Here is a 27078-nt window from a genome sequence, read left to right on the forward strand (position 1 = left end):
ATGTACAGTACTGTCCATACAGATGTACAGTACTGTCCATACAGATGTACAGTACTGTCCATACAAATGTACAGTACTGTCCATACAAATGTACAGTACTGTCCATACAAATGTACAGTACTGTCCATACAAATGTACAGTACTGTCCATACAAATGTACAGTACTGTCCATACAAATGTACAGTACTGTCCATACAAATGTACAGTACTGTCCATACAAATGTACAGTACTGTCCATACAAATGTACAGTACTGTCCATACAAATGTACAGTACATACAAATGTACAGTACTGTCCATACAAATGTACAGTACTGTCCATACAAATGTACAGTACTGTCCATACAAATGTACAGTACTGTCCATACAAATGTACAGTACTGTCCATACAAATGTACAGTACTGTCCATACAAATGTACAGTACTGTCCATACTGTTCCTAGGCCGTCATTGAAAATAAGAATTTGTTCTTAACTGACTTTCCTAGTTAAATAAAGGTAAAATAAATAAATAAAAACTATAAAGAATTAATGAACATGCACCTGTGGAATAGTTGTTAAGACACTAACAGCTTACAGACGGTAGGCAATTAAGGTCATAGTTATGAAAACTTAGGACACTAAAGAGGCCTTTCTACTGACTCTGAAAAACACCGATCTGCATGAACATGCCTTAGGCATGCTGCAAGGAGGCATGAGGACTGCGGATGTGGCCAGGGCAATACATTGCCATGTCTGTACTGTGAGTCGCCTAAGACAGCGCTACAGAGAGACAGGACGGACAGCTGATCGTCCTTGAAGTGGCAGACCACGTGTAACAACACCTGCACAGGATCGGTACATCCGATTGCGGGAAAGGTACAGGATGGCAACAACACTGCCCGGGTTACACCAGGAACGTACAATCCCTCCATCACTGCTCAGGCTCTCTGCAATAGGCTGAGAGAGGCTGGACTGAGGACTTGTAGGCCTGTTGTAAGGCAGGTCCTCACCAGACATCACCGGCAACAACGTCACCTATGGGCACAAAGCCATCGTCACTGGACCAGACAGGACTGGCAAAAAGTGCTCTTCACCGACTAGTCGCGGTTTTGTCTCACCAGGGGTGATGGTCGGATTTTCGCGTTTATCGTTGAAGGAATGAGCGTTACACCGAGGCCTGTATTCTGGAGCGGGATCGATTTGGAGGTGGAGGGTCCGTCACGGGCTGGGGCGGTGTGTCACGGCATCATCGGACTGAGCTTGTTGTCATTGCAGGCAATCTCAACGCTGTGCGTTACAGGGAAGACATCCTCCTCCCTCATGTGGTACCCTTCCTGTAGGCTCATCCTGACATGACAATGCCACCAGCGATTCTGCTCGCTCTGTGCGTGATTTCCTGCAAGACAGGAATGTCAGTGTTCTGCCATGGCCAGCGAAGAGCCCATACGCCGCAAAAATGTCCAGGAACTTGCAGGTGCCTTGGTGGAAGAGTGGGGTAACATCTCACAGCAAGAACTGGCAAATCTGGTGCAGTCCACGAGGAGGAGATGCACTGCAGTACATAATGCAGCTGGTGGCCACACCAGATACTTACTGTTACTTTTAATTTTAACCCCCTTTGTTCAGGGACACATTATTACATTTGTTAGTCACATGTCTGTGGAACTTGTTCAGTTTATGTCTCAGTTGTTGAATCTTGTTATGTTCATTCAAATATTTACACATGCTAAGTTTGCTGAAAGTAAACACAGTTGACATGACAATGCTACCAGCCAGAGGATGTTTCTTTTGCTGAGTTGATGATAAACAGAGAGTAGCAGCAGCGTAAAAGAGGGGTTGGTGGGTGGGCACAATGCAAATAGTCCGGCTTGGCATTTGATTACATGTTCATGAGTCTTATGGCTTGGGGGTAAAAGGCTGTTGAGAAGCCTTTTTGTTCTAGACTTGGCACTCCGGTACCGCTTGCCATGCGATAGTAGAGAGAACAGTCTATGACTGGGGTGGCTGGGGTCTTTGACAATTTTTAGGGCCTTCCTCTGACACCGCCTATTATATCGGTCCTGGATGGCAGGCAGCTTAGCCCCAGTGATGTACTGGGCAGTACGCACTACCCTCGCTACTGCCTTGCGGTCGGAGGCCGAGCAGTTGCCGTACCAGGCAATTATGCAACCAGTTGCAGCTGTAGAACCTTGAAGATCTGAGGACCCATACCAAATCTTTTTCGTTTCCTGAGGGGGAATAGGCTTTGTCGTGTCCTCTTCAAGACTGTCTATTCCCTAGACCAGTGGTTCCTATTCCCTAGACCAGTGGTTCCTATTCCCTAGACCAGTGGTTCCTATTCCCTAGACCAGTGGTGGTTCCTATTCCCTAGAGCAGTGGTTCCTATTCCCTAGACCAGTGGTTCCTATTCTCTAGAGCAGTGGTTCCTATTCCCTAGACCAGTGGTTCCTATTCCCTAGACCAGTGGTTCCTATTCCCTAGACCAGTGGTTCCTATTCCCTAGACCAGTGGTTCCTATTCCCTAGACCAGTGGTGCCCATCCAGGGCTACTAGGATCCCTAGGGGGAACTTGGCCTATCCACAGGGGGTACATGAGAAGGCTCATGATGAGACCATAGGGTTACTGCTAAAAAGCACACGAGTGGGTACTACAGATGTACTCTGGGAAGAGCAAAATTCGTTGGTGGTACAGTAACCGAAAAAGGTTGGGAACCACTGCCCTATAGAGTGCACTACTGTTGACCAGAGCCCAACATGCATGTACCCTAGTCAAAAGTAGTGTACTATATAGGGAATAGGGCTCTGGTCTAAAGTAGTGCACTATATAAGGAATAGGGCTCAGGTCTAAAGTAGTGCACTATATAGGGAATAGGGCTCTGGTCTAAAGTAGTGTACTATATAGGGAATAGGGCTCTGGTCTAAAGTAGAATAGGGCTCTCTAAAGTAGTGCACTATATAGGGAATAGGGCTCTGGTCTAAAGTAGTGCACTATATAGGGAATAGGTTACCATTTGTGATGCACAACATGGGTATTGAACCAGGAAGTATTTTATATGCAGTATAATTGTGTTCAGTCCAAGATAATAAAGTTTATAGTGTTGAATCTAATGCAGAGGAGGCTGGTGGGAGGAGATATAGGAGTGTTGAATCTATACTGCAGAGGAGGCTGGTGGGAGAAGATATAGGAGTGTTGAATCTATACTGCAGAGGAGGCTGGTGGGAGGAGATATAGGAGTGTTGAATCTATACTGCAGAGGAGGCTGGTGGGAGGAGAGGAGTGTTGAATCTATACTGCAGAGGAGGCTGGTGGGAGGAGGAGTGTTGAATCTATACTGCAGAGGAGGCTGGTGGAAGGAGATATAGGAGTGTTGAATCTATACTGCTGGTGGGAGGAGGAGTGTTGCTGCAGAGGAGGCTGGGGAGGAGATATAGGAGTGTTGAATCTATACTGCAGAGGAGGCTGGTGGGAGGAGATATAGGAGTGTTGAATCTATACTGATGAACTCTGTGATTGTGAAAGAAGACAACAAATTGACATTTTTAAATGCAGTAGAATTGCAAAACATGTTGAAACAGTAACATCGTCAAAACTACTGTATTGAAAGGACGACATTTCACCAAGATTTACAATCCAGTTGAAAGCCCAGAGATGTGGCAGGAAGAAGAACCATTAACAGGAAGTTAAGTTGCCCTACTTTTATAAGACAACGCTTGGACAACGTGCAGAATGTACTGAACAATGTACAGATCTATTTTTATTACGCAGTAGAATTGTGTCCTGACAATTTTACCCTTAAATGTGTCATCACATGTAGACTGACTGAGTGTGTTTGGGACAACAGACTTCATGTTCACAGAGACACGTTGGTTCCAGAGGTATACCATTTTTTATTCAGTGTGTTCCAGAAAGGCACTAAAATAAATTGAGGAAAGCTTGGAGATGGAATGTTAACAGAGGACTTGGAGGGATGGAAGGATGGAAAACCAGGAGAAGGTATATAGATTGGAACGTTCACAGACACACACACGACACACACACACACCACACGTACACACACCACAACGACACACACACACACCACACGTACACACACCACAACGACACACACACACACACATGACGACACAGCTACATGACGACACAGCTACATACTTCTAACTAAAGGGTTGGTAAAGAACTAAAAAGCCAGAGAGAATGTTCTTCATCATCATCATCGATGTGTTTTCTAAACCCTTCAAAACATTTGTCCAGATTCTTCTAAAGTCCTTGTATTGGACAGAACCCAACAGAATCCTCCTCCTCATGTTCTGCTCCCAAATGGCACCTAATTCTCTACATCACGGGTCCCAAACATACGGGGCGGGGCGTCTGAGTATCACGGGACCTTCCGATCTAAAATGAAGCGTCACTCCGCAATGCATTAGGCTAGAAACAAGTAGTAAAATGACAAAGAGGAAGACGCGACTCGGATGCACATGAGGAATGTATTTGCTTTGTCTCTATGACATCGAGAAGCTGAGCTTACGACCTTCTAAAGTCGAGGAGTCAAAAGAAATTGGACTTCGCTTGCGGAGTAATCTTATACAATGTGTGACTCTGTCGCTATCAATTGATCGAATCACTTCCTGTAAAATAGAATTTGCATAATTAAATTGAATCACTTCCTGTAAAATAGAATTTGCATAATTAAATTGAATCACTTCCTGTAAAATAGAATTTGCATAATTAAATTGAAGGTTCATATAAATTATCGTAATAAAACATTTGGTAGCGGAAAACATTTGGGGAAATCAGGTCTGGACTATTTATTTCTATTATTATTGTTAATATCATCATCATCATCATCATCATCATCATCATCATGGGGGCTCCTGAGTGGCGCAGCTGTTGAAGGTACTGCATCTCAGTGCTAGAGGAATCACTACAGACCCTGGTTCGATTCCAGGCTGTATCACAACCAGGCGTGATTGGGAGTACCATAGGGTGGAGCACAATTGGCCCCGCGTCGTCAGGCGTCGTCAGTGTTAGGGGGGTTTGGCCTTGGTAGGCCGTCATTGTAAATAAGAATTTGTTCTTAACTGACTTGCCAAGTTAAATAAAAGGTTAAATAAATTGCCTCCCTAAAACAAGTCATGAGACATTTTCCTAGGTCCCTCAAATGAAACAAAATGAAGCTGGTGTTGTATTTAACAAAGGCAATCTCAATAAAAAATAATGAAGCACGTTTGGGAACCCCTGCTGTGCATACTGCACCACTACAGTAGTTAACTATATAGGGAATAGGGTGCCATTTGTGACTCAGCCTTGTAGTGTGGACAGAAGAGCTCATTCAGCGTTTCTTACATGTAATAACGGAGTCAAGTTACATACAGCAGCGTGGTCGTCACCATAGTTACGGTCCTCTGGTTTTAAATACGGACTGGAGATAGATGGATAGAATAACCACAGATGGCTGGATGGACGGAGCGCCTCGATTTACACTTGTCCTGTGTCCCAAATGGCACCCTAATTCCATATTTAGTGCACTACTTTTGACCAGGGCTCATAGGGGCCACAAGTCGTGCACTACAGTGAACAGGGTGCCATTTTGGAAGCAACCGTTGGGTTTAGAGCACTTCCTCTCTGTTCCAATATGCATTCTAGCAGACCAATCAGAATGACAAGCAAAGGTCATGTTCCAGACAGACTGACTGAACTACCAATCCCCTTCCTGAATAACTACTCACTGTTATTGGTAGACCAGTCAGTCTGAACTACCAATCCCCTTCCTGATTAACTACTCACTTACCAATCCTCTTACATCCTAAATAACTACTCAGTGTTATTGGTAGATCAGTCAGTCTGAACTACCAATCCCCTTCCTGAATAACTACTCACTGTTATTGGTAGATCATTCAGTCTGAACTACCAATCCCCTTCCTGAATAACTACTCACTGTTATTGGTAGATCAGTCAGTCTGAACTACCAATCCCCTTCCTGAATAACATCCTGTTATTGGTAGAAATAACTACCAATCCCCTTCCTGAATAACTACTCACTGTTATTGGTAGACCAGTCAGTCTGAACTACCAATCCCCTTCCTGATTAACTACTCACTTACCAATCCCCTTACATCCTAAATAACTACTCACTGTTATTGGTAGATCATTCAGTCTGAACTACCAATCCCCTTCCTGAATAACTACTCACTGTTATTGGTAGATCAGTCAGTCTGAACTACCAATCCCCTTACATCCTGAATAACTACTCAGTGTTATTGGTAGATCAGTCAGTCTGAACTACCAATCCCCTTCCTGAATAACTACTCACTGTTATTGGTAGATCAGTCAGTCTGAACTACCAATCCCCTTACATCCTGAATAACTACTCAGTGTTATTGGTAGATCATTCAGTCTGAACTACCAATCCCCTTCCTGAATAACTACTCACTGTTATTGGTAGATCAGTCAGTCTGAACTACCAATCCCCTTACATCCTGAATAACTACTCAGTGTTATTGGTAGATCAGTCAGGATGTAAGGGGCATGCATTTTAAGTCATATACTTGTTGGTATTGAAGACAGAGGATGGGAGGACTCTCCTGAAATGACATGTGATTGGATGAGAGATTGGAAGGGGGTGGCGATGAGGAGCGTTGGGGGCGGTCCTTCTTCCTTCTGAGAGCCAGGAGGGTAGGATGATTGGAGAGCTATCCTGTCCGTCACGGGAGTGCATCTGATGATAGGTTGAGATTCAGACACGCATCCCTCTGTTCTGTATCGTGATTGGTTGGTCACAGTTCCTCCTTGTAGTAGCCCAGCTTAGCAAAACTCATCTCTTTCCTCAACTGCATCACTTCCCAGAACATCTGTTCTGCTAGAGTACAGGAAAGGAGATAGAGGGAGGAATGGAGATAGAGGGAGCAAAGGAGATCGAGAACAGGAAAGGAGATAGAGGGAGCAAAGGAGATAGAGGGAGCAAAGGAGATAGAGGGAGCAAAGGAGATAGAGGGAGCAAAGGAGATAGAGGGAGCAAAGGAGATAGAGGGAGCAAAGGAGATAGAGGGAGCAAAGGAGATAGAGGGAGCAAAGGAGATAGAGGGAGCAAAGGAGATAGAGGGAGCAAAGGAGATAGAGGGAGCAAAGGAGATAGAGGGAGCAAAGGAGATAGAGGGAGCAAAGGAGATAGAGGGAGCAAAGGAGATAGAGGGAGCAAAGGAGATAGAGGGAGCAAAGGAGATAGAGGGAGCAAAGGAGATAGAGGGAGCAAAGGAGATAGAGGGAGCAAAGGAGATAGAGGAGCAAAGGAGATAGAGGGAGCAAAGGAGATAGAGGGAGCAAAGGAGATAGAGGGAGCAAAGGAGATAGAGGGAGCAAAGGAGATAGAGGGAGCAAAGGAGATAGAGGGAGCAAAGGAGATAGAGGGAGCAAAGGAGATAGAGGGAGCAAAGGAGATAGAGGGAGCAAAGGAGATAGAGGGAGCAAAGGAGATAGAGGGAGCAAAGGAGATAGAGGGAGCAAAGGAGATAGAGGGAGCAAAGGAGATAGAGGGAGCAAAGGAGATATAGGGAGCAAAGGAGATAGAGGGAGCAAAGGAGATAGAGGGAGCAAAGGAGATATAAGCAAAGGAGATAGAGGGAGCAAAGGAGATAGAGGGAGCAAAGGAGATAGAGGGAGCAAAGGAGATAGAGGGAGCAAAGGAGATAGAGGGAGCAAAGGAGATAGAGGGAGCAAAGGAGATAGAGGGAGCAAAGGAGATATAGGGAGCAAAGGAGATAGAGGAGCAAAGGAGATAGAGGGATAAAGGAGATAGAGGGAGCAAAGGAGATAGTAGGGATTAAAGGAGATCTGAGGGAGCAAAGGAGATATAGGGAGCAAAGGAGATAGTAGGAGCAAAGGAGATAGAGGGAGCAAAGGAGATAGAGGGAGCAAAGGAGATAGAGGGAGCAAAGGACTATAGAGGGAGGAAAGGAAGATCGGACAGAAGAGGGCATAAACATTATAACACATTATGACTATACTGTAGGGACATTATAACACATTATAATACATTATAACACATTATAACACATTATAACACATTATAACACATTATGACTATACTGTAGGGACATTATAACACATTATAATACATTATAACACATTATAACACATTATAACACATTATAACACATTATGACTATACTGTAGAGACATTACAACACATTCTGACTATACTGTAGGGACATTATAACACATTATAATACATTATAACACATTATAACACATTATAACACATTATAACACATTCTGACTATACTGTAGAGACATTATAACACATTCTGACTATACTGTAGGGACATTATAACACATTATAATACATTATAACACATTATAATACATTATAACACATTATAACACATTATAACACATTATGACTATACTGTAGAGACATTATAACACATTCTGACTATACTGTAGGGACATTATAACACATTATAATACATTATAACACATTATAACACATTATAACACATTATAACACATTCTGACTATACTGTAGAGACATTATAACACATTCTGACTATACTGTAGGGACATTATAACACATTATAATACATTATAACACATTATAACACATTATAACACATTATAACACATTCTGACTATACTGTAGGGACATTATAACACATTATAATACATTATAACACATTATAACACATTATAACACATTATAACACATTCTGACTATACTGTAGGGACATTATAACACATTATAACACATTATAACACATTATGACTATACTGTAGAGACATTACAACACATTCTGACTATACTGTAGAGACATAACACATTCTGACTATACTGTAGAGACATTACAACACATTCTGACTATACTGTAGGGACATTATAACACATTATAACACATTATAACACATTATGACTATACTGTAGAGACATTATAACACATTCTGACTATACTGTAGGGACATTATAACACATTATAACACATTATAACACATTCTGACTATACTGTAGGGACATTATAACACATTATAACACATTATAACACATTCTGACTATACTGTAGGGACATTATAACACATTATAACACATTATAACACATTCTGACTATACTGTAGGGACATTATAACACATTATAACACATTATAACACATTCTGACTATACTGTAGAGACATTATAACACATTATAACACATTATAACACATTCTGACTATACTGTAGGGACATTATAACACATTATAACACATTATAACACATTATGACTATACTGTAGAGACATTATAACACATTCTGACTATACTGTAGGGACATTATAACACATTATAACACATTATAACACATTCTGACTATACTGTAGGGACATTATAACACATTATAACACATTATAACACATTCTGACTATACTGTAGAGACATAACACATTCTGACTATACTTTCGGGACATAGTCAGCATGACAACTGGAGACTAAAGACTGCCAGTACGGCTACTGTTGTAGATTGTGAGAATCCTATAAACGACAAAATGCTAGAACAGCCATTCCATGGCTACGTTAAAAACATCATCGCTTGGCTCCGAACTCGTCTCCTCTATTGAAAAACAATGGCGTTCTTGTGCTAGTCGGTAACCTTGAGGAGACTTCTCTAAATGAGCTGTGTGACTGATGAGCCTCCACCCTCTACGGTAATGGACATAGAAATAGAATCAGAATGTTGAGGTGAATGGGGATTCCCCATTCTAGGTATTCCATTTCTATGCTAATAGAATTCCACCATGTCAGATTGCTGCTGAGTTAGCAGGATCTACAGCACCACTGGGTCCATAAGAAACACTACTCAACATGACTTATTCATATGTACTGTGGTTTCCTGATAGCACGTCCATCCATGGGATCCATCCAAAGCTTCACATTAGCTGAAACCACTAAAGACAAAGTGTATTCACATGTGACTGTAGGCAAAACAACATGGCTGCAGCGTCACAGGAAATGCACTGCTAGCCGATCTCACCGTCCTGCAGCTTGACCAGCCCTTGGTGGATGTAGCGGATGTAGGTAAAGAAGTTACAAACTGACGTGATCTGGAGAGAGAGAGAGAGAGGGAGAGATCAAGGTTAAATGTCTAGACTGGTGAACATGAATCCTTTTCTTATGCAGGGAATTAGACGTTGATAAAACAGAGTGCTGTGGACGTCGTAGGGGATTACAGGTTGATAAATGAGAGTGCTGTAGACGTCGTAGGGGATTACAGGTTGATAAATGAGAGTGCTGTGGACGTCGTAGGGGATTACAGGTTGATAAAACAGAGTGCTGTGGACGTCGTAGGGGATTACAGGTTGATAAATGAGAGTGCTGTAGACGTCGTAGGGGATTACAGGTTGATAAATGAGAGTGCTGTAGACGTCGTAGGGGATTACAGGTTGATAAACGAGAGTCGTAGGGGATTACAGGTTGATAAATGAGAGTGCTGTAGACGTAGGGGATTACAGGTTGATAAATGAGAGTGCTGTAGACGTCGGGGATTACAGGTTGATAAATGAGAGTGCTGTAGACGTCGTAGGGGATTACAGGTTGATAAATGAGAGTGCTGTAGACGTCGTAGGGGATTACAGGTTGATAAATGAGAGTGCTGTAGACGTCGTAGGGGATTACAGGTTGATAAATGAGAGTGCTGTAGACGTCGTAGGGGATTACAGGTTGATAAATGAGTGCTGTAGACGTCGTAGGGGATTACAGGTTGATAAATGAGAGTGCTGTAGACGTCGTAGGGGATTACAGATTGATAAATGAGAGTGCTGTAGACGTCGTAGGGGATTACAGGTTGATAAATGAGAGTGCTGTAGACGTCGTAGGGGATTACAGGTTGATAAATGAGAGTGCTGTAGACGTCGTAGGGGATTACAGGTTGATAAATGAGAGTGCTGTAGACGTCGTAGGGGATTACAGGTTGATAAATGAGTGCTGTAGCTGTAGGGGATTACAGGTTGATAAATGAGAGGGCTGTAGGGGATTACAGGTTGATAAATGAGAGGGCTGTAGACGTGGTAAAACTCACCCGATAACGACAGAAAGGAGACACGTAGTAATAGTTGCTGGAATCACCAAACTTGATTCTGTGCTTGCAGGTTTTGGTCTGGCCACTAAGGGCACACTTTCTGTGAGGAGAGACAAGAAACAGAGAGACAGTGGTAAGAAAGACCATTCTGAAACCAAGTGGTAAGAAAGGCCATTCTGAAACCAAGTGGTAAGAATGAGGCCCAGTATTGCCCTGAAAACAGCTGAATTTCACCTAATCACCTAATTCACCTAATCACCTAAAGCTCAACATCACAGCACATTGAGAGACCAGGCCTGGTCAGCCTAACTGGACTGATCATGTTTAAGGAATAGAAAGAGAGGGATGGAGGAGACACACACAGAGCGAGGGGGAGAGAGGCACACACAGAGCGAGGGGGAGAGAGGCACACACAGAGCGAGGGGGAGAGAGGCACACACAGAGCGAGGGGGAGAGAGGCACACACAGAGCGAGGGGGAGAGAGGCACACACAGAGCGAGGGGGAGAGAGGCACACACAGAGCGAGGGGGAGAGAGGCACACACAGAGCGAGGGGGAGAGAGGCACACACAGAGCGAGGGGGAGAGAGGCACACACAGAGCGAGGGGGAGAGAGGCACACACAGAGCGAGAGAGAGACACACAGAGCGAGAGAGAGACACACAGAGCGAGGGGAGAGACACACAGAGCGAGGGGGAGAGACACAGAGCGAGGGGGAGAGACACAGAGCGAGGGGGAGAGACACACAGAGCGAGAGAGAGACACATCGAGGAAGAATGAAAGAAATGGTGAGAGAGCAGGGTGGAACCAGAATGAATGAGGTCTTTGGGTAAACACATTGTATTCCCTTCACACAGACAGGGAACCACTGAGAACAAAAACATCATTCCCCCAATTCTCTCTTCTTCCTCCCAACTTGAACAAATAATCTCCTTTAACATTTACATTTAAGTCATTTAGCAGACGCTCTTATCCAGAGCGACTTTAATCCACCCAATATTCTAACCAAGGTCAGAGACATTATCAGGAAGTCAATTGTCAGCGGGGGATTCTGATTGGTCACGGTTGGGTGAGGAAGGAGGATAGCAGTTTCAGTACATTGTAATCTCCCCCTAGGATTCTAGAGAGATGATTACTGATTCATATTGTAGACAGAGCAGAAGGAGAGCATATTAAACACAGACATGGAGATACACTATTATTCAAAAGTATGTGGACAGCCCTTCAAAATCAGTGGATTCGGCTATTTCTACCTCACCCGTTGCTGACAGGTGTAGAAAACTGAGCACACCGCCATGCGATCTCCATAGACAAACATTAGCAGTAGAATGGCCTCACTGAAGAGCTCAGTGACTTTCAAAGTGGCACAGTCACAGGATGCCACCTTTTCAACAAGTCAAGCTAGTCAAAATGCTGTCCTGTTAGAGCTGCCCTGGTCAACTGTAAGTGCTGTTATTGTGAAGTGGAAACATCTAGGAGAAAAACAGTGGTAGGACACACAAGCTCACAGAAAGGGACCATCGAGAGCTGAAGTGGGTAGAGTGTATAAAGAATAAATTAGAGTCTGTCCTCGGTTGCATCACTCTCTACAGAGTTCCAAACTGTCGCTGTAAACAATGAGCAGTGGTAGTCAGCGTGTTAGCTGGGGTAGTTGTTAGCTGGGGTAGTTGTTAGCTGGGCTGTTGGGTAGTTGTTAGCTGTTGGGTAGTTGTTAGCTGGGTTAGTTGTTCAGTGTGTTAGCTGGGGTAGTTGTTAGCTGGGTTAGCTGGGGTAGTCGTTAGCCGGGTTAGCTGGGGTAGTCAGTGTGTTAGCTGGGGTAGTTAGCTGGGCTAGTCAGTGTGTTAGCTGGGGTAGTTGTTAGCTGGGGTAGTTGTTAGCTGGGCTAGTCAGTGTGTTAGCTGGGGTAGTTGTTAGCTGGGCTAGTCGTTAGCTGGGTTAGCTGGGGTAGTTGTTAGCTGGGGTAGTTGTTAGCTGGGGTAGTCAGTGTGTTAGCTGGGGTAGTTGTTAGCTGGGGTAGTTGTTAGCTGGGGTAGTCGTAGCCGGGTTAGCTGGGGTAGTGGGTTAGCTGGGGTAGTCAGTGTGTTAGCTGGGGTAGTCAGTGTGTTAGCTGGGGTAGTTGTTAGCTGGGCTAGTCAGTGTGTTAGCTGGGGTAGTTGTTAGCTGGGCTAGGTTAGCTGGGGTAGTTGTTAGCTGGGGTAGTTGTTAGCTGGGGTAGTTGTTAGCTGGGGTAGTTGTTAGCTGGGGTAGTTGTTAGCTGGGGTAGTCAGTGTGTTAGCTGGGGTAGTTGTTAGCTGGGGTAGTTGTTAGCTGTGTTAGCTGGGGTAGTTGTTAGCTGGGGTAGTCAGTGTGTTAGCTGGGGTAGTTGTTAGCTGGGGTAGTCAGTGTGTTAGCTGGGGTAGTTGTTAGCTGGGGTAGTCAGTGTGTTAGCTGGGGTAGTTGTTAGCTGGGGTAGTCAGTGTGTTAGCTGGGATAGTTAGCTGGGCTAGTCGTTAGCTGGGGTAGTCAGTGTGTTAGCTGGGGTAGTCGTTAGCTGGGCTAGTCGTTAGCTGGGTTAGCTGGGGTAGTCAGTGTGTTAGCTGGGGTAGTCGTTAGCTGGGCTAGTCGTTAGCTGGGTTAGCTGGGGTAGTCAGTGTGTTATCTGGGGTAGTTGTTAGCTGGGCTAGTCGTTAGCTGGGTTAGCTGGGGTAGTCAGTGTGTTAGCTGGGCTGGTCGTTAGCAGAGTTAGCCGTTAGTTGGGTTAGCTGGGGTAGTCGTCAGTTGGGTTAGCTGGCGGGGGTCGTGGTCAGCGTGTTAGCGGGGGTCGTGGTCAGCGTGTTAGCTGGGGTCGTGGTCAGCGTGTTAGCGGGGTCGTGGTCAGCGTGTTAGCGGGGGTCGTGGTCAGCGTGTTAGCGGGGGTCGTGGTCAGCGTGTTAGCGGGGGTCGTGGTCAGCGTGTTAGCTGGGGTCGTGGTCAGCGTGTTAGCTGGGGTCGTGGTCAGCGTGTTAGCTGGGGTCGTGGTCAGCGTGTTAGCTGGGGTCGTGGTCAGCGTGTTAGCTGGGGGTGGTCAGCGTGTTGTCAGTAGTTGGGGTAGTTGTTAGCTGGGGTAGTTGTCAGCTGGGGTAGTTGTCAGCTGGGGTAGTTGTCAGCTGGGGTAGTTGTCAGCTGGGGTAGTTTGTCTGGGGTAGTTGTCAGCTGGGGTAGTTGTCAGCTGGGGTAGTTGTCAGCTGGGGTAGTTGTCAGCTGAGGTAGTTGTCAGCTGAGGTAGTTGTTAGCGTACTCACTTTGGTCCTCCACACTCCACAGCAGAGGCCTTGACGACAGGCAGCGTCTGGAAGCCCACCGGCTCCACACTGAGCGTGTTCCTCTCCACTGCCTCCAAGATGGCCGACCCCAGCTACAGGAGAGGTTAGAGTTAAGGGTGAAAGTGCTCTGAAGCCCACCTTAAGTCCACAGCCTCCAAGATGAGGTCAGATGTTAGGGGTCAGGGTGAAAGTACATTATATTTATAGACAGTACTGCTTCAGTTACTTCTAGTTTTAGTCAACATTTCTAAATACTTCTTTCAGTAAGTGTCAGTTTTTCTTATCTGTCAGTACCTCTATTCTGCCACAAGAGGGCAGTGTAACAGATCAGTCTATTCAGAGTACAGAATAGTGTTGCAGGATACAGTGAAACTTCTGTATATTTTAGACTGTTCTGGGCTGCATTAGCTCCACAGTCCCCACTCATGCTGCACAGACACTGACACGCTTGAATAATGCCACTCGGACCGAAATGAAATTGTTCATTACGGTTCGCAAAACAATGTCCATACAGGCCAGAAATGTTTAACAATGCAGGAGGATACCGGTAGCTTCCAGGTTTAAAATGTAGGCTAACTTTCCTAACTCGACTACAGCTGAATTCACTACCCTCGTACTTTCTTTGTGATAATATCCAAACCATAATTCAAAACACGCTGATTTTAAAGCTGATTGTCACCACAAACTTTATTAATTGACTTAGTCTACCTTGCAGCACCAAAAACTAAATTCTCTCCTTTGCCTCCTCCTGGTTTCCAGTAGATTCCATAGCCACAATCAGCCTAACAAATGACACTCATTTAAAGAGACGGCGCACACTTCTATAAAGAAGAGATTGCTTTTTTCCCCTACGCAAATGTTGTTAATCAGTACAATATGTTCTCTTAGCCATAATCAATAAGTCGTAAATGAAAAGGGATTGTTTGTCGTCTGTAGCCTCATGAAATCAGCCAAAACAACTCCTATACACTCCTATTGAATAATATACATTCACCTGTATTATGAATAGACCTAGTCGACATCCTGATTTACCCAGTTAACCAATAGAGATGGACCATTCCAATAACTGATTACCATTATGGAGTTATGTAGTCAGATTGGTAAAAGTCTAATTGATTGTATATGATTGTATAATTTATTCTATATATACGGTTGTCTCCGTGAACAATGTTGCAAGTAAAGCATTTAAAATGTAATGATATTGAACTCAAAAGCTGAGTTTATCTGTCTGGATCAAGTGCCATTCTGTAACTTTGGCTAATATGCCTTTAATATGTGTGATATAGTTTTGGTATCAAGTGATGTGATGCTATAGAGTATTGTGATAGTAAAGCTGGTATTGGGTTGGAAGTTAAAATGGTGGTATGGTGACAACACTATTACAGAACACTAATGACAACACTAGTACAGAACACTAATGACAACACTAGCAGAGAACACTAATGACAACACTAGCAGAGAACACTAATGACAACACTAGCAGAGAACACTAATGACAACACTAGCAGAGAACACTAATGACAACACTAGCAGAGAACACTAATGACAACACTAGCAGAGAACACTAATGACAACACTAGCAGAGAACACTAATGACAACACTAGCACAGAACACTAATGACAACACTAGCACAGAACACTAATGACAACACTAGTACAGAACACTAATGACAACACTAGCACAGAACACTAATGACAACACTAGTACAGAACACTAATGACAACACTAGTACAGAACACTAATGACAACACTAGTACAGAACACTAATGACAACACTAGTACAGAACACTAATGACAACACTAGTACAGAACACTAATGACAACACTAGTACAGAACACTAATGACAACACTAGTAGAGAACACTAATGACAACACTAGTAGAGAACACTAATGACAACACTAGTAGAGAACACTAATGACAACACTAGTAGAGAACACTAATGACAACACTAGTAGAGAACACTAATGACAACACTAGTACAGAACACTAATGACAACACTAGTACAGAACACTAATGACAACACTAGTACAGAACACTAATGACAACACTAGTACAGAACACTAATGACAACACTAGTAGAGAACACTAATGACAACACTAGTAGAGAACACTAATGACAACACTAGTAGAGAACACTAATGACAACACTAGTAGAGAACACTAATGACAACACTAGTACAGAACACTAATGACAACACTAGTACAGAACACTAATGACAACACTAGTACAGAACACTAATGACAACACTAGTACAGAACACTAATGACAACACTAGCACAGAACACTAATGACAACACTAGTAGAGAACACTAATGACAACACTAGTACAGAACACTAATGACAACACTAGTACAGAACACTAATGACAACACTAGCACATAACACTAATGACAACACTAGTAGAGAACACTAATGACAACACTAGCACAGAACACTAATGACAACACTAGAGGCAGCTGTTAGTTCTTCTGATAGCGGACACCATCGTCTAATAGCAGACTGGGTTATAACAGCTCCAGACATTATACTGCTCCCTGATGGAATACACAGGTTATAACAGCTCCAGACATTATACTGCTCCCTGATGGAATACACAGGTTATAACAGCTCCAGACATTATACTGCTCCCTGATGGAACACACAGGTTATAACAGCTCCAGACATTATACTGCTCCCTGACGGAATACACAGGTTATAACAGCTCCAGACATTATACTGCTCCCTGATGGAATACACAGGTTATAACAGCTCCAGACATTATACTGCTCCCTGATGGAATATGGATACGACCACAGGTACTAAGGAGTGAAAGAAGTTTAGACTGGTGAGTCCATCTGTGGTCCCTACGGAAGCCCAGAGGGTACTTGATGAAACCAGACAAAACAAAGAGCACTTGGTAAAACAATGTTAACAGCTAGAGTCTTAAAATCATAGCGCTGACAACATGCAGGACACAGAATAGGTCTTTATGAACTATCATACATCCTGCACTGGGCATTAGTGTACCTGGAGGAGGTGAGGGGGGTGTGTGTGTGTGTGTGTGTGTACCTCACTCTTGGAAATGGTGAGGTGTGTGTGTGGTGTGTACCTCACTCTTGGAGGTGGTGAGGTGTGTGTGTGGTGTGTACCTCACTCTTGGAGGTGGTGAGGTGTGTGTGTGGTGTGTACCTCACTCTTGGAGGTGGTGAGGTGTGTGTGTGGTGTGTACCTCACTCTTGGAGGTGGTGAGGTGTGTGTGTGGTGTGTACCTCACTCTTGGAGGTGGTGAGGTGTGTGTGTGTGTGTGTGTGTGTGTGTGTGTGTGTGTGTGTGTGTGTGTGTGTGTGTGTGTGTGTGTGTGTGTGTGTGTGTGTGTGTGTGTGTGTGTGTGTGTGTGTGTGTGTGTGTGTGTGTGTGTGTGTGTGTGTGTGTGTGTGTACCTCACTCTTGTAGAAGGTGAGACAGGGGTAGATGTCCTCTCTGTAGACTCTCTCCAGGAAAGAGCTGTTCCTCTCCAGACTGGGCTCCTCCTTCCACAACTTAAACTCACTAAACAGGAGACTGTCCAGCTGAAGAGGAGGAGTAGGAAGAGGAGTAGGGGGGTGGAAGAAGAGGAGTAGGGGGGTGGAGGAAGAGGAGTAGGGGGTGGAGGAAGAGGAGTAGGAGCAGGAAGAGTAGGGGTGGAGGAAGAAGAGTAGGAGCAGGAAGAGTAGGGGTGGAGGAAGGAGGAGGAGCAGAAGAGGGAGTAGGGGTGGAGGAAGGAGGAGGAGCAGAAGGGGGAGTAGGGCGTGGAGGAAGACGAGGAGCAGAAGGGGGAGTAGGGCGTGGAGGAAGAGGAGGAGCAGAAGGGGAGTAGGGGGTGGAGGAAGAGGAGTCGGAGCAGGGGGAGGAGTAGGGGGTGGAGGAAGAGGAGGAGCAGAAGGGGGAGTAGGGGGTGGAGGAAGAGGAGTCGGAGCAGGGGGAGGAGTAGGGGGTGGAGGAAGGAGGTATAGGAGCAGAAAGAGTAGGGGTGGAGGAAGGAGGAGGAGGAGTAGGGGGTGGAGGAAGAGGAGTGGGAGCAGGAAGAGTAGGGGTGGAGGAAGGAGGAGGAGGAGCAGGCAGAGTAGGGGTGGAGGAAGGAGGAGGAGGAGCAGGAAGAGTAGGGGTGGAGGAAGGAGGAGGAGGAGCAGGAAGAGTAGGGGTGGAGGAAGGAGGAGTAGGAGCAGGAAGAGTAGGGGTGGAGGAAGGAGGAGTAGGAGCAGGAAGAGTAGGGGTGGAGGAAGAGGAGGAGGAGTAGGGGGTGGAGGAAGGAGGAGTAGGAGCAGGAAGAGTAGGGGTGGAGGAAGAGGAGGAGCAGAAGGGGGAGTAGGGGGTGGAGGAAGGATGTATAGGAGCAGGAAGAGTAGGGGTGGAGGAAGGAGGAGGAGGAGTAGGGGGTGGAGGAAGAGGAGTGGGAGCAGGAAGAGTAGGGGTGGAGGAAGGAGGAGGAGGAGCAGGCAGAGTAGGGGTGGAGGAAGGAGGAGGAGGAGCAGGAAGAGTAGGGTTGGAGGAAGGAGGAGGAGGAGCAGGAAGAGTAGGGGTGGAGGAAGGAGGAGGAGGAGGAGGAGCAGGAAGAGTAGGGGTGGAGGAAGGAGGAGGAGGAGCAGGAAGAGTAGGGGTGGAGGAAGGAGGAGGAGGAGCAGGAAGAGTAGGGGTGGAGGAAGGAGGAGTAGGAGCAGGAGGAGGAGTAGGGGGGTGGAGGAAGAGGAGTGGGAGCAGGAAGAGTAGGGGTGGAGGAGGAGCAGGAAGAGGAGGAGTGGAGGAAGGAGGAGTCAGGGGTGGAGGAAGAGGAGGAGGAGCAGGAGCAGGAAGAGTAGGGGTGGAGGGAGAGGAGGAGGAGTGGAGGAAGGAGGAGTCAGGGGTGGAGGAAGGAGGTGTCGGGGGTGGAAGAAGAGGAGGAGGAGCAAAGTAGACACTTTAATATCACACACATACCTGGACAACATAACTTCCACACACCAACAGACCACACATCCAGATCCCCTCTTCAGCCTCCTCCAGGAAGATAGTTATGGACGATTCATTCTGCTGTATTACAGTGCTCACAGATCTCAGTTTCACTCCTATTCATACCTACTGATAGTCCAGCTTCATGAGGGTCACTGGAGGGAGGGAGGGAGGGAGGGAGTAGGAGGGATGGAGTAGGAGGGAGGGAGTAGGAGGGAGGGAGTAGGAGGGAGGGAGGGAGTGAGGGAGGGAGTGGGAGGGAGGGAGGGAGTGGGGGAGGGAGTGGGAGGAGGGAGGGAGGAAGAGGAGGGAGGGGGAGGGAGGAAGAGGGGGAGGAGGAGGGAGGGGGAGGGAGGAGGAGGGAGGGAGGGAGGGAGGGAGGGAGGGAGGGAGGGAGGGAGGGAGGGAGGGAGGGAGGGAGGGAGGGAGGGAGGGAGGGAGGGAGGGAGGGAGGGAGGGAGGGGGAGGGAGGAGGAGGGAGGGGGAGGGAGGGGGAGGGAGGGGGAGGGAGGGAGGAGGGAGGGGGAGGGGGAGGAGGAGGGAGGGAGGGGGGAGGGAGGGGGAGGGAGGGGGGGAGGGGGAGGGAGGGGGGAGGAGGGAGGGGGAGGGAGTAGGAGGGAGGGGGGGGAGGGAGGGAGGAGGGAGGGAGTGGGAGGAGGAGGAGGGGAGGGGTAGGGAGGGAGTAGGAGAACTGCATAAATGACTCACTGCTCAGGCAACATGAATCAATAAGGAGTTGATGATAAACCAGGTCTCAACAGAACCCACAGCACGTATAAAACATGAGCAGAGCAGAAGCCCTGGCTGACATGTGGAGAGCAGAGCAGAAGCCCTGGCTGACATGTGGAGAGCAGAGCAGAAGCCCTGGCTGACATGTGGAGAGCAGAGCAGAAGCCCTGGCTGACATGTGGAGAGCAGAGCAGAAGCCCTGGCTGACATGTGGAGAGCAGAGCAGAAGCCCTGGCTGACATGTGGAGAGGAGAGCAGAAGCCCTGGCTGACATGTGGAGAGGAGAGCAGAAGCCCTGGCTGACATGTGGAGAGGAGAGCAGAAGCCCTGGCTGACATGTGAGAGGAGAGCAGAAGCCCTGGCTGACATGTGGAGAGCAGAGCAGAGCAGAAGCCCTGGCTGACATGTGGAGAGGAGAGCAGAAGCCCTGGCTGACGTGTGGAGAGCAGAAGCCCTGGCTGACGTGTGGAGAGCAGAAGCCCTGGCTGACATGTGGAGAGCAGAAGCCCTGGCTGACATGTGGAGAGCAGAGCAGAAGCCCTGGCTGACATGTGGAGAGCAGAGCAGAAGCCCTGGCTGACATGTGGAGAGGAGAGCAGAAGCCCTGGCTGACATGTGGAGAGGAGAGCAGAAGCCCTGGCTGACATGTGGAGAGGAGAGCAGAAGCCCTGGCTGACATGTGGAGAGCAGAGCAGAAGCCCTGGCTGACATGTGGAGAGGAGAGCAGAAGCCCTGGCTGACGTGTGGAGAGCAGAAGCCCTGGCTGACATGTGGAGAGCAGAGCAGAAGCCCTGGCTGACATGTGGAGAGCAGAAGCCCTGGCTGACATGTGGAGAGCAGAGCAGAAGCCCTGGCTAACATGTGGAGAGGAGAGCAGAAGCCCTGGCTGACATGTGGAGAGGAGAGCAGAAGCCCTGGCTGACATGTGGAGAGCAGAGCAGAAGCCCTGGCTGACATGTGGAGAGCAGAGCAGAAGCCCTGGCTGACATGTGGAGAACAGAGCAGAAGCCCTGGCTGACATGTGGAGCCATCTGCCATTTAAATGAAGCAGGGAAACTGAAACAGCCAGCAGTGAAATAGTTCAGGAAGACAAGAGCAGGAGGGTGATTACATCTGACTGCATGTCTGTGTGTGTTACGTCCATGTGGTGTGTGTGTGTGTGTGTGTGTGTGTGTGTGTGTGTGTGTGTGTGTGTGTGTGTGTGTGTGTGTGTGTGTGTGTGTGTGTGTGTGTGTGTGTGTGTGTGTGTGTGTGTGTGTGTGTGTGTGTGTGTGTGTGTGTGTGTTACCTCTCTACAGTCTCGTATGATGGGCTGTGTGCCGCTCACTTCCTGCCCGCTGCCCAGCATGGCGCTGCTCGTACTCTTGTTGCGGCCGTGACCCTTCTTGAAGGGAGCCTTGGAGCCCCCAGGAAGGTCGTGACAGGGGGAGGTGGGGGACGTGGACAGGACCAAGGTCTTCAGGGCCGACACCTCCGCCTGGAGCACATCAATCTGGGGGGAGGAACATCACACATATAGAACTATATAGATACAGGTCTATCTGTCTCGTCTCACACCGTTCTGACAGGGAGAGGTGAGGAACAGGTCTAACTTCTATTACTGTCAGACTGATATATGATCTACAGGACTGTTACTGTCAGACTGATATATGATCTACAGGACTGTTACTGTCAGACTGATATATGATCTACAGGACTGTTACTGTCAGACTGATATATGATCTACAGGACTGTTACTGTCAGACTGATATATGATCTACAGGACTGTTACCGTCAGACTGATATATGATCTACAGGACTGTTACCGTCAGACTGATATATGATCTACAGGACTGTTACTGTCAGACTGATATATGATCTACAGGACTGTTACTGTCAGACTGATATATGATCTACAGGACTGTTACCGTCAGACGGATATATGATCTACAGGACTGTTACCGTCAGACGGATATATGATCTACAGGACTGTTACCGTCAGACGGATATATGATCTACAGGACTGTTACTGTCAGACTGGGAGGCTCCAGTGGTGTGACTGATACAACCTGCTATTAAACCAGTCAATCCCTGTGGTTCCCATTACCAGCCAGTCGGGAGGCTGTAGTGGTGTGACTGATACACCCTGCTATTAAAGCAGCCAGACATGGAGCACTACAGTCAGTCAGTCCCTGTGGTTCCCATTACCAGCCAGCCGGGAGGCTGTAGTGGTGTGACTGACACCTTTAGTGAAGAGGCAGCACATAAATCAGCCAGCACTCCATCCCAGACACACACACCTGCAGAATTGTCATTAGAAGACTATCAGACTGGGTCAGCCACTCCATTTCCATGAGGGTAACAGTCATGTAGACACAGTAGTATTGAACATGGTTGTGAATGGGTCAGTCCTCACCTTGTTCAGAGCTTCCTTCAGCTGCTTCTCAGCAGTCGACTGTTTGATGTTGGCCTCACGCACCATCTTGTGAGCTTCCTGTAAGAAGGCACGAGACGTTAGACCCACAATGCATCACTCATCGCCCTGACCTCTAACCCCTACCGACTCCTGACACAAAACAGAGAACCCAGCAACCAAACACAAGTCAAGACAACCTGAGTCAGAGTCACAGCTGGAACCAAACACCCAGAGAAAAGCAGGTTAGTGTCTTTACAAACTAACAAGAGCTTTGAAAACAGGAAAGGAGAGACAAAGGAGACCGAGAGAGAGAGAGGATGGAAACTGTTCATCTAGCTCCGTAAGAGAAGGGAGGAGAGACAAAGGAGACCGAGAGAGAGGATGGAAACTGTTCATCTAGCTCCGTAAGAGAAGGGAGGAGAGACAAAGGAGACCGAGAGAGAGAGAGAGGATGGAAACTGTTAATCTAGTTCCGTAAGAAAAGGGAGGAGAGACAAAGGAGACCGAGAGAGAGAGAGAGAATGGAAACTGTTAATCCAGCTACGTAAGAAAAGAAAGGAGAGACAAAGGAGACCGAGAGAGAGGATGGAAACTGTTAATCTAGTTCCGTAAGAAAAGGGAGGAGAGACAAAGGAGACCGAGAGAGAGAGAGAGAATGGAAACTGTTAATCTAGCTACGTAAGAAAAGAAAGGAGAGACAAAGGAGACCGAGAGAGAGAGAGAGGATGGAAACTGTTAATCTAGCTACGTAAGAGAAGGGAGGAGAGGATGGAAACTGTTAATCTAGCTCCGTAAGAGAAGGGAGGAGAGACAAAGGAGACCGAGAGAGGATGGAAACTGTTAATCTATCTCCGTAAGAGAAGGGAGGAGAGACAAAGGAGACAGAGAGAGGATGGAAACTGTTAATCTAGCTCCGTAAGAGAAGGGAGGAGAGGATGGAAACTGTTAATCTAGCTCCGTAAGAGAAGGGAGGAGAGGATGGAAACTGTTAATCTAGCTCCGTAAGAGAAGGGAGGAGAGACAAAGGAGACAGAGAGAGAGGATGGAAACTGTTAATCTATCACCGTAAGAGAAGGGAGGAGAGACAAAGGAGACCGAGAGAGAGGATGGAAACTGTTAATCTAGCTCCGTAAGAGAAGGGAGGAGCGAAGCCAAAACACTGATCACAAGGAGGGCCGTCTCAGTGTTTCTGGGGGGGATAAATTAGCCGGTCGGACCAACCTCAAACAGGCTAGCAGTGAGCTCCTCCAGTTCCTGGCCCAGTTGGTCCCTGACTTTAGAAAGCCTTTCACACTCCTCGTCTTTCAACTTAACATCCTTAAGAAATTAAGAAAAAAAACACAAAAAAATGGACAAACACAAACGTGATGAACGTAAATATAAATGACCAGGTAATAATAATGACAAAGGAAAATCAAATGTGGTTTATTTTAGCAGCCGAAATAAGATGAAACAAATCAAAAATGTGAAATGGAACCGTGACTTGGTGTGTGTGAATGTTGTGTGTGTACACTTCTTAAGACAGGCATGTACTGGAAATGGAACCGTGACTTGGTGTGTGTGTACACTTCTTAAGACAGGCATGTACTGGAAATGGAAACGTGACTTGGTGTGTGTGTACACGTCTTAACACAGGCATGTACTGGAAATGGAACCGTGACTTGGTGTGTGTGTACACGTCTTAACACAGGCATGTACTGGAAATGGAACCGTGACTTGGTGTGTGTGAATGTTGTGTGTGTACACGTCTTAAGACAGGCATGTACTGGAAATGGAACCGTGACTTGGTGTGTGTGAATGTTGTGTGTGTACACGTCTTAAGACAGGCATGTACTGGAAATGGAACCGTGACTTGGTGTGTGTGAATGTTGTGTGTGTACACGTCTTAAGACAGGCATGTACTGGAAATGGAACCGTGACTTGGTGTGTGTGAATGTTGTGTGTGTACACGTCTTAAGATAGGCATGTACTGGAAATGGAACCGTGACTTGGTGTGTGTGAATGTTGTGTGTGTACACGTCTTAAGACAGGCATGTACTGGAAACACACACAGTTCAGTTGACAGCAGGCCAAGTTTCGATAGCTGAAATCAAAACGTTTATATTACCCTAATAATATATTACCCTGTACAGTAAATGTATTTCAGAGCACTAAAATACTTAGTTCCTGGAAGAGATATTTAACAGTGTGTGGCCCTTATTGTTCTATACTGGTTCCTGGAAGAGATATCTAACAGTGTGTGGCCCTTATAGTCCTATACTAGTTCCTGGAAGAGATCTTTAACAGTGTGTGGCCCTTATTGTCCTATACTAGTTCCTGGAAGGGATCTTTAACAGTGTGTGACCCTTATTGTCCTATACTAGTTCCTGGAAGGGATCTTTAACAGTGTGTGGCCCTTATTGTCCTATACTAGTTCCTGGAAGGGATCTTTAACAGTGTGTGGCCCTTATTGTCCTATACTAGTTCCTGGAAGAGATCTTTAACAGTGTGTGGCCCTTATTGTCCTATACTGGTTCCTGGAAGGGATCTTTAACCTCTCTAGGGTACGCGGGACGGTAGCGTCCCACCTCGTCAACAGACAGTGAAACTGCAGGGCGCCAAATTCAAAACAACAGAAATCTCATAATTAAAATTCCTCAAACATACTTGTATTTCACACCATTTTAAAGATACACTTGTTGTAAATCCAGCCACAGTGTCCGATTTCAAAACGGCTATACGGCGAAAACACACCAAACGATTATGTTAGGTCAGAGCCAAGTCACAGAAAAACACAGCCATTTTTCCAGCCAAAGAGAGGAATCACAAAAAGCAGAAACATATTAAATTGATCACTAACCTTTGATGATCTTCATCAGATGACACTCATAGGACTTCATGTTACACAATACATTAATGTTTTGTTCGGTCAGTAAAGTTCATATTTATATCCAAAAATCGGAGTTTACATTGGCGCGTTATGTTCAGTAGTTCCAAAACATCCGGTGATTTTGCAGAGAGCCACATCAATTTACAGAAATACTCATAATAAACATTGCTAAAAGATACAAGTGTTATGCATGGAACTTTAGATCCACTTCTCCTTAATGCAACCGCTGTCAGATTTCAAAGAAACTTTACGGAAAAAGCACACCATGCAATAATCTGAGTACAGCGCTCAGAGACCAAAACAACCCAAACAGATATCCGCCATGTTGTGTCATCAACAGAAGTCAGAAATAGTATTATAAATATTCATTAACCTTTGATGATCTTCATCAGAATGCACTCCCAGGAATCGCAGTTCCACAAGAAATATGTTTGTTTTGTTCGATAATGTCCATCATTTATGTCCAAATACCTCCTTTTTGTTAGCGCGTTCAGTACACAATCCAAACTCACGACGCGCGATCACTAGGAGCAGACGAAAAGTCAAAAAGTTCCGTTACAGTCCATAGAAACATGTCAAACGATGTATAGAATTCATCTTTAGGATGTTTTTAACAAAAATCTTCAATAATGTTCCAACCAGAGAATTCCTTTGTCTGTGGAAATGGAATGGAACTGAGCTAACTATCACGTGAACGTGCGAGACTGAGATTGTGGCTCTCTGGCAGACCTGACTCAATTCCCTCTCATTCTCCCCCACTTCACAGTAGAAGCATCAAACAAGGTTCTAAAGACTGTTGACATCTAGTGGAAGCCTTGGGAAGTGTAATATGACCCCATAGACACTGTGTATTCGATAGGCCAAGAGTTGAAAAACTACAAACCTCAGATGTCCCACTTCCTGGTTGGATTTTTCTCTCAGGTTTTTGCCTGCCATATGAGTTCTGTTACACTCACAGACATCATTAAAACCGTTTGAGAAACTTCAGAGTGTTTTCTATCCAAATATACTATTATATGCATATTCTAGCTTTTATGACTGAGAAGCAGGCAGTTTAATTTGGGCACGCTTTTCATCCAAAATCCCCAATGCTGCCCCCTACCCTAGAGAAGTTAACAGTGTGTGGCCCTTATTGTTCTATACTACTTCCTGGAAGGAACATGGACATCCACTGTAGGCTGTATAAACTGGGTGTTGTCCATGTCATATAATTACAACAGAAACATTCCTGTATCCATTTGACCTGCTGCTTCTTAGTAAATATAACTTTATAGTGAGGCTACACCCACTAACCCCCACCAACACCACCCACATGCTGATGCAGTAACTGTTGTTCACGCAGAAATGATATGTGAGGAGCTACAACCACACACACACACACACACACACACACACACACACACACACACACACACACACACACACACACACACACACACACACACACAGGGTTTACTAGTCCTCTCCTCTGGCAAGGTGACACCTCTTCACACAGGGTTTACTAGTCCTCTCCTCTGGCAAGGTGACACCTCTTCACACAGGGTTTACTAGTCCTCTCCTCTGGCAAGGTGACACCTCTTCACACAGGGTTTACTAGTCCTCTCCTCTGGCAAGGTGACACCTCTTCACACAGGGTTTACTAGTCCTCTCCTCTGGCAAGGTGACACCTCTTCACACAGGGTTTACTAGTCCTCTCCTCTGGCAAGGTGAAGTAGTTAAATAACTTTCCAGGGCCTGACCAAAAACAACAGGACAGACACTAGTGGTAAACAACAGGACAGACACTAGTGGTATTCTACACCGTGGTAAACAACAGGACAGACACTAGTGGTATTCTAGA

At 46.1% G+C, this 27078-nt stretch overlaps 1 pseudogene; it reads right to left on the reverse strand.

The window, feature by feature from the left end:
- Nucleotides 1–5993: 5993 nt before the first annotated feature.
- LOC124021685 overlaps nucleotides 5994–27078 on the reverse strand; it is a 33746-nt pseudogene continuing 12661 nt past the window's right edge.

Source organism: Oncorhynchus gorbuscha, unplaced genomic scaffold (assembly GCF_021184085.1).
Source record: "Oncorhynchus gorbuscha isolate QuinsamMale2020 ecotype Even-year unplaced genomic scaffold, OgorEven_v1.0 Un_scaffold_1161, whole genome shotgun sequence".
In the NCBI taxonomy this organism is placed as follows: Eukaryota; Metazoa; Chordata; class Actinopteri; order Salmoniformes; family Salmonidae; genus Oncorhynchus; species Oncorhynchus gorbuscha.